Raw genomic sequence first — 7,797 nt, 5'->3', positions numbered from 1 at the left:
TAGAGATCGCAGAGAAGTTGGAGAAGATATCTTGCAACAATAAGGCTTAGAGCACTAGAAAGTCAGACACCAGGAGAAACACCTTTGTAGTACAAGCTACAAACAACCCAACAACAGATGTGATGCATGAAGAGTTGGCACAAATGAGAACTGAGCTAAGATTGATTTTGAAAAATCTGAGTAGAGGTGCAGAAAAGGTAAATGCGGTGAACTACTTGACTAAACCACCACCACGGTAGATGATTACTATTACAAAAAAATGCCTATGCAGTGAATTAGTAGATGGGGGGTTTCTGACAATCGCCCAAGGCTCCAATTAGGATAATTATAGCTAGAGTCAAGAAAATCAAGGTCGAAAATATGGTAACTACAATTGAGAGAGTCAATATGTTCAATATGAAAACTACAGCCGCGATAAGAACTTCAACCGTGGTAACTATGGTAATAGAAATAATTGAAGTGATCCCTATAATCTCCCAAAAAATAGGGAAGTGGCTCCTAGGGATGGTGAAGGTAGTATGACGCGAGTTGAAGATATGCTACAAAAGATGATGAGGATTTTTGACACTAGTGATGAGCATGCTAAGGAGATGAGAGGTGATTTAACTAATATCTTGCAAAAGGTGGATGCACATGCGATTTCGATTAAGCATCTTGAGTTACAGATGACTCAAATGTCTACTACTAAAAATCCACGCCAATTTGACACTCTTCCTAGAAAAGCCATCCAAAATCCTAAAAATTATGCGCATTGCATGGCAGCCACTACTCGAGGGGGTAAGCAAACTATTGATCCACCTATGCCGTCTATGGTAGAAGATGATATGAGAAAAGACAAAGCGGTTGTAGAGACTAGTGGAGAGTTGGTAGACAAAACGGTGATAGAAACAGAGGTGTCTCGGAAAGTGGTCACCGTTCCTACACCTCCACCACCATTCCCTCAGAGATTAGTGAAGAAGACTGAGGATGGTAAATACCGGCGATTTATCACTATGTTAAAACCGCTTTCCATCAATATCCCTTTGATAGAAACTTAGGATTAAGTGACAAGTTATGCTAAGTTTATAAAGGATATGGTGACAACAAAAATATCAATGAGTTTTGAGGAGATGACTGAGTGCAACATTTTAGTGCTATTGCTACAAGGTCTCTTGTGCAGAAAAAGGAAAATCCTTGCGCTTTAACCATTTCATGTACAATTGGGTTGCTGCACTTTGCTAAAGCACTATGTGATCTTGGTGCAAGCATAAACATCATGCCTCTTTCCATTTATAAGAAGTTAGAGTTAGGTGACCCAAAGCCTTCTTCGATGCGGTCACTGATTGCCGATCGAACAGTGAAAAGGACCATTGGTATACTCCATGATGTGTTTGTGAAAGTGGAGTCATTTATATTTCCTTCCGATTTTGTGATTCTTGACTATGAGGTTGATTTTGAGGTTTGCATTATTCTAGGGAGGTTAGTCCTTACCACCGAGCATGCATCGGTTGATATGGAAAAGGGTAGATGAAGTTTAGGTTGAACAATGAAGAAACAACTTTCAATATATGTAGGTCCATGAAGCAGAGTGGTGAGCTCCAAACCATATTTGATATATCCTAAAGAGCTGAGAGTATATCCGAGGTAAAAATTGAAGAGAGACTAGGCGTCGAGGCACTAGCGACAATGATTATGAATTTTGAGAGTGATGGTATTGAAGATTATGGGTCTCTAGTGGATGCACTTGAAAGAAATGAAGCACCGCGAGTATCCATCCGCGAAACCATCTATTGAGGAGGCTCTGAAATTAGAGATTAAGACTCTGCCACCTCATATGAGGTATGTATTCTTGGGTAGAGATAACATATTACCGGTGATAATTGCAGCGGATTTTAATGGACAACAAGTAGAGTGTTTAGTGGAGGTTTTGAAAAGGTTCAAATGAGCCATTGGTTGGACTATTGCGGACATTATTGGGATCCCCCCGGTATTTGTTCACACAAAATTCAACTCATGCCCGATCACAAACTAGTATTGAGAACCTAAGAAGGGTGAATCCACCTATGAAAGAGGTAGTGAAAAAAATGATCATCAAGTGGTTTGATGCCGGAGTCATTTATCCTATCGCAAACAGTTATTGGGTGTGCCCTTTTAACTGCGTGCCTAAAAGGGTGGGATGACACTGGTGCCTAATGAGATGAACAAACTAGTTCCAATGCGGCCAGTGACCGGATGTAGACACTACAAGAAAAATAGATTTTAACGAGAGTCAATCCGGTCGCTAAAAGTCTAGATCCGGTTGTTATTCGGTAAAGAATTGGTCGTCACCGATCGCTAAAAGCTTCATCGTTAAAAGTTAACGACCGAATTTTCAAATTGGTTGTTTAAAATTCTTTAGCGATGGTAAAAATTCCGGTCGTCGATTCTCATTTTAACAACCAAATTTATCTTTCATTAATTTTCATTTCGATCACTAAAAACACTTAATTACAGTAACAAATCCAGTTGTTATAAGTTCTTTAAGCAACTAGATTTTACTTTACCTAATTTTGTACTAGATTTTACCAACTAAAAATTTGATCATTACATGCTTATTATTGTTAAGATGTACAAAAACTTAATAATTATCATTCATGATTTGAGTCATATATGAACTACCAAAATTTAATTACAAAGAATAAGCATTACTATAAACAGGTGTATGCCATTATAATAGTCTACATCCTACATTATGAGAATATTATGTCACATATACACATGATAATATTATCAAACTCCTAAAAAAGATAGAAAATATATTTCTCTTGTGCTTCAACTTCTTTAAACTTTTCCAGTCACATACATTTTCTCTGCAGTTTCTTCAAGGTTCTTTCAATTACAAATCTTTGATCTATGAAAAAAAAACTTGTCAGTGTAGTATAAGTGCTCCTAATGGCACCAAATATGATCACGGAAACAACTACAATTTCCTTATCCGAAACAATTTTTATTTATGAAGAGAATAATGTGAGTAAACATAGTATTTAATTAAGATTAACAAAAAAATAGAACATCCAATAAAAACCCATAAATGGAATGTGGAAAGTGTAGTTTCCAAAAAAAAAACCCTCCAGGCTATTGAGATAAAAATGTAAAAAGAATAATTAAGTAAAATAATCATTTTAGTTGAGGGTCGTGTGAAAAATTAAAATATGACAAATATAATGAACTCGGAAGTAGTATGCTCGTATTTCTCTAAAGTCATTCCTTAATGCACATTAAGTTTCAACTTATGTCACATAATCATATGATAAACTTAATACTATTTTTGTAGATTTTCAAAAAGGAAATGATTTAATTCCATATATAAAGCACCATAGATATGATCATGGAAACAACTAAAACAAACAAATGCAGTCATAGATGAACTATAGCTTACTGAAACACAATTGACAAAACAGTGCTTGTGGATCCACTTACTTATTACACCATTTGTCAGTTAACAAACCTATAGATATCATCAATTCACCAATACTATTAAAATTGTGAGACAAGAGTACAAGTGTAAATAGGTAGGAAAAATGTTTTATTTTTTTAATATCTCACATGACTTTTATATCTTTACCAGTTAATTTTGATTGAAAATCATTCAATACTTATTACTCTATTCATGCAAAAAAAGAGCATGAGGCAAGACCAATAAATTCTTATGTAAGTAGATATCAACCATGAAAATTTGCACCTGCTAGGAAACAAACAAAGGCCTACTGAAAATTTGGATAAAATCACAAATTTCCAAGCTAATTCACCATTTACCTCTTCTGCAATCTCTCCCATCCATTTAAAGTATCGCCTTGTTGCTATAGGATATCCACCATCACAAAAACTCCTGCATAAAAAGTCACAACACGCTAAGAGATCATTTACAGACAGAGAGATACTCTGCATTAGACATTAATAGTTACAAATTTGTGTACTAAAATATGGTGACAATTACGTGAAAAATAATTGGTCTCAGAGATGACAATGTGTGTTGAATTAGACTCTCTCTCTGCATACTTTAAGGATCGGAGATTCAACTATAGCTTCATGAATAGACAACTTAAAATCTTTTAGGAAACACATATATAACTCAAAAAACAAATAACTATGACAATGTGACAAATAAAGAACTAAAGATTTTGCTTTAATGAAGATGAACCACTAACACAGTTCTTATTTTCAACATCATAGTACTCTCAGCATAATTTATTTATAAGGAAAAAAATATGTAGCAATCACATCAGAAGTTGTAACTGATCAATTATTTCTCCTCTTCAGCCCCTCACCTATTTTTTTGCTATTTCTCTACAAAACATTACTTTATCTCATTTATATAAGCAGTGTACACTATATAGATAGTGAGGGAATCAGTATTTTCACTAATGGTTCAAAAAATAAAAAAAAAGAGTTAACAGATGAACTAGTTAAATGGGGTTGAATATCTAGAATATTTACATAAAAATTAATGTTAATCATGTACAAATAGTATATTTTCCACTAAAAGTGGTTCGATTGAACCCCTAGTCTCAAGTTGACTCCTCCCTAAGTATTCATCAAAAAAAAATGTACACATGGGGGGGGTGCATGAACTATCAATACTTCGATCTTATAACCAAACTGCCAAGATGGTCACTAGTTCACCATTTTTTTGATAAGGTAAGACTTTAGTTAAAACAATATCAAAATGATACTAACCTAGCTTTTGAATTTTTAGATACATTAACATTCTTTTCATCACAGGAATCACCAGCAGAAGGGAAAAAAGTAATCAATATGGAGAAAGCACTACCAAAAGCATATAATCAACCACAAGGCACAACACAGTTACCAACTATTTTTACTAAGCATATAATCAACCACAAGGCACAACACAGTTACCAACTATTTTTAGTAATACAATAGGCATTCAAGTTTAACAACAAGAGGTAGATATACATATAAAGTTAACACTTTGAATGCACTTGTAAAAATAAAGACGCTGGAATTACTTAGAACTGGCTAGTGAAGATAGTGATATTAAATTCATTTTAGGCAATCAATCTATCAGAAGTTTGAAAATAGCATTAATTATTTTCTATCTGTAATTAAATGTCTATCCACGGAGAACGAAAGAAAGAAAAAACACGTAGCACCTAAAAAGTGAAAAAAGGACAACTTGACTCTAGCTAAGATGGAAGAACTCTTCCATGAATTTCGATTCCATAAATCCGGGTGAGAGATTGAGAATTCCTAAGGTTGAAATGCTCTAGATATAAACACAATAATTCTCATCTCTATCAATAGAAGGTGTAAGGAACTTGCCCTGTCTTAGGACAGTATATTAAGCTCCTCATCGGTTACCGCTCTTAGTGGTAGTCAAAGAGGTATTGTACAGTTTCATAGCAGTATGAAGTTGTTGCAATAGTTGATCTGCTTTTAGGACATTTTGGAGGTTTGGTAGATCAAAAGCCAGCAAGGCCTAAAGCTATAGATTCTTCTATAGTTTCCAATTTATAAATGGTCTATCTGGATGGAGTTTTGAGCTTTATGTGATTTTCTTTGTGCCTATTTGAGATTCTTTTCTTTCTTTTAATTTTATCATTTATTTTTATTTGGGTCGTTATCTATTGATTACTATTTAGAGTTACATAATATAGCAATTGTCCTTTTATTTTTTTAAAAAAGTGAAAGTATAGAGAAAATGTAGTCTATATTACATAAGTATCATATGAATTCTAGCATGTCCACCATATTATCTAAATTCATAACAATATTTCTATCATTCCAATAGCATAAGTGGTGCCAACAAATATTTTCACACATTGCAAGTGCTCCTTTTTGCCTTCAAAACAGATCATGTTTTAGTAAGAGAAACAAATTAGACAGGACAACTTCAAATTAAGAGTTTAGTGCAGTGTATGACAGAGGCGAGAGGAACTTTTGTTCTAAAAACTATAATTTTCAGTGATCAAAGCTCTAAAATGATCATTAATACACAAAAGCAATGATAAGTCTAAGTGGATAACATATAAAACAACAGGAACAAAGTTCTACTATACATGTAAGTTAAATTTTCTTTTTAGGGAAAACTCGCAATGAAAAATGGTGATTATATAACAAACATGGTGATTATAGGTTAGTGAGCAAGAATAGTTACCAAATACTTCTTCTCAAGAACAAACCCAACAAGTTCAATCATTATGCAAGCAAGTCAATTATCTCGATCTAACCTACATAATCGCTTAGTCACAGGGAGAAAATCCAGGCAGTAGATGAAATCAAGGTTCTATCTCACATACTCACTCACCAAGATAACAATAAAGAGAAAATAAGAGGAAGGGGAGGTCTAGGGTTTGCATTGGAGTTCATAGTGAGCGGCTTGGGAGAAGATGAACAATTTCTTGTGGAAAAAATACGTAAATAAAATAACTTTGCACTTTAATTATTTGTTAAGCTAATTTAAAAACCGGATAAGTGGATTTAATGGGTTGGATATGGTCAAGACAGTATTCTTAAAATGAAAATTAGCATTTAACGATTGGAATTTTTTTTATCGTTATATATTACTTATAACAACCGGAGTAATAACCCGTCGTAAAACAATGGTCATTAAAAATCAGATTTCTTGTAGTGAGAGTTTATATGGATTACCGGAAGTTGAATGTGTGGACGTAGAAGGACCATTTCCCCATGCCCTTTGTGGATCAGATGTTAGATAGACTCGCACGAAAAGGGAGGTATTGTTTTCTTAATGGCTATTCGTGTTAAAATCAAATCTCTATTGCCCCTGAGGATCAAGATAAAACCACTTTTACTTGACCAACACTAGAATGTACCCCAAATGATGAGAATAGGCAATAACCGACATAGACCATACTATCTAGGCATGGAATCCGGAGTCAACCCTACTCCAATAAAGGGTGTTCTACTTGCCAATGGTAGATCTAGGATACAACCCATGTAGGCACATGGTTAAGAAATATCAAGGGTTTCATTGTACTCTAGTCTCATCTTACAACTCGAGCCACTCCCCAAGCATACTCACTGTGCTAGCCTTTGTTCTCATAGATTAATTCAATAAAAGAGCATATGAAGAGGTACCATATCTTGTTCATAACCAAATCATAATACACCTTATCAAGGAGGGTCTACTAGGGCTGCCTACAATGGTTATTATGATAGATCAATGACTTTCCTAAGGATTATTTCATGCCGTTCTATCCAACCAACCCTAAGTCCATCATTCACACGATAAGTATACCATTGCGACTTACAACTTCAAGGATATCATAACCTTCTTTCTAAAAGGTTCCACATAAATGACATTCTTTACCTTATTCAAGATCATATTCCATTCATACATAAACATTCATGAAAAAGGTGCTTTATCCTACTAGGTCAAGGGTTCATATTCACATTATTTCATGTACATGTAAGGGACATAGGTCTACCTAAACAAGACACACTTCATTATCATCTAATCACATGTACAATATCATTCATGTAGCGCATCGGTTCAACTCTATACTTGGAAGTCACCCTAAACACTTCTATAGATACATAAATATAACACATCATAATGTTCATATAGTCAACTAAGAAGATTTACACTTCAACATCAAGTATACACATACAAGGCATCACTATAGCCTATCATTATCACATACTTTGACTTCACATATACATATAAGTCATCAAGACCTTCACAATACTCACATATTATAGTTATAACATGGTAATATTTATAATTCATAAAGTAATGCCGATGAGGACATATTCTTTCACAATTCATAAAAAAAATGTCGATGAGGCCACATT

The 7,797-nt window shown here is 34.2% G+C and overlaps 1 long non-coding RNA gene across 1 annotated transcript; it reads right to left on the bottom strand.

Annotated features, from left to right (window-relative positions):
* Window positions 1–2,587: 2,587 nt before the first annotated feature.
* On the bottom strand, window positions 2,588–6,519 carry LOC101259789 (uncharacterized). Its single transcript, XR_183187.5, has 3 exons — window positions 6,137–6,519; window positions 3,775–3,847; window positions 2,588–2,869 (listed from the first exon to the last, which is right to left on the bottom strand). It is a non-coding gene; the product is annotated as an uncharacterized lncRNA (long non-coding RNA).
* Between the last annotated feature and the right edge of the window lie 1,278 nt (window positions 6,520–7,797).

Source organism: Solanum lycopersicum, chromosome 10, assembly GCF_036512215.1.
Source record: "Solanum lycopersicum chromosome 10, SLM_r2.1".
Classification (NCBI taxonomy): Eukaryota; Viridiplantae; Streptophyta; class Magnoliopsida; order Solanales; family Solanaceae; genus Solanum; species Solanum lycopersicum.
This window is presented reverse-complemented; position numbering and strand designations above follow the sequence as displayed.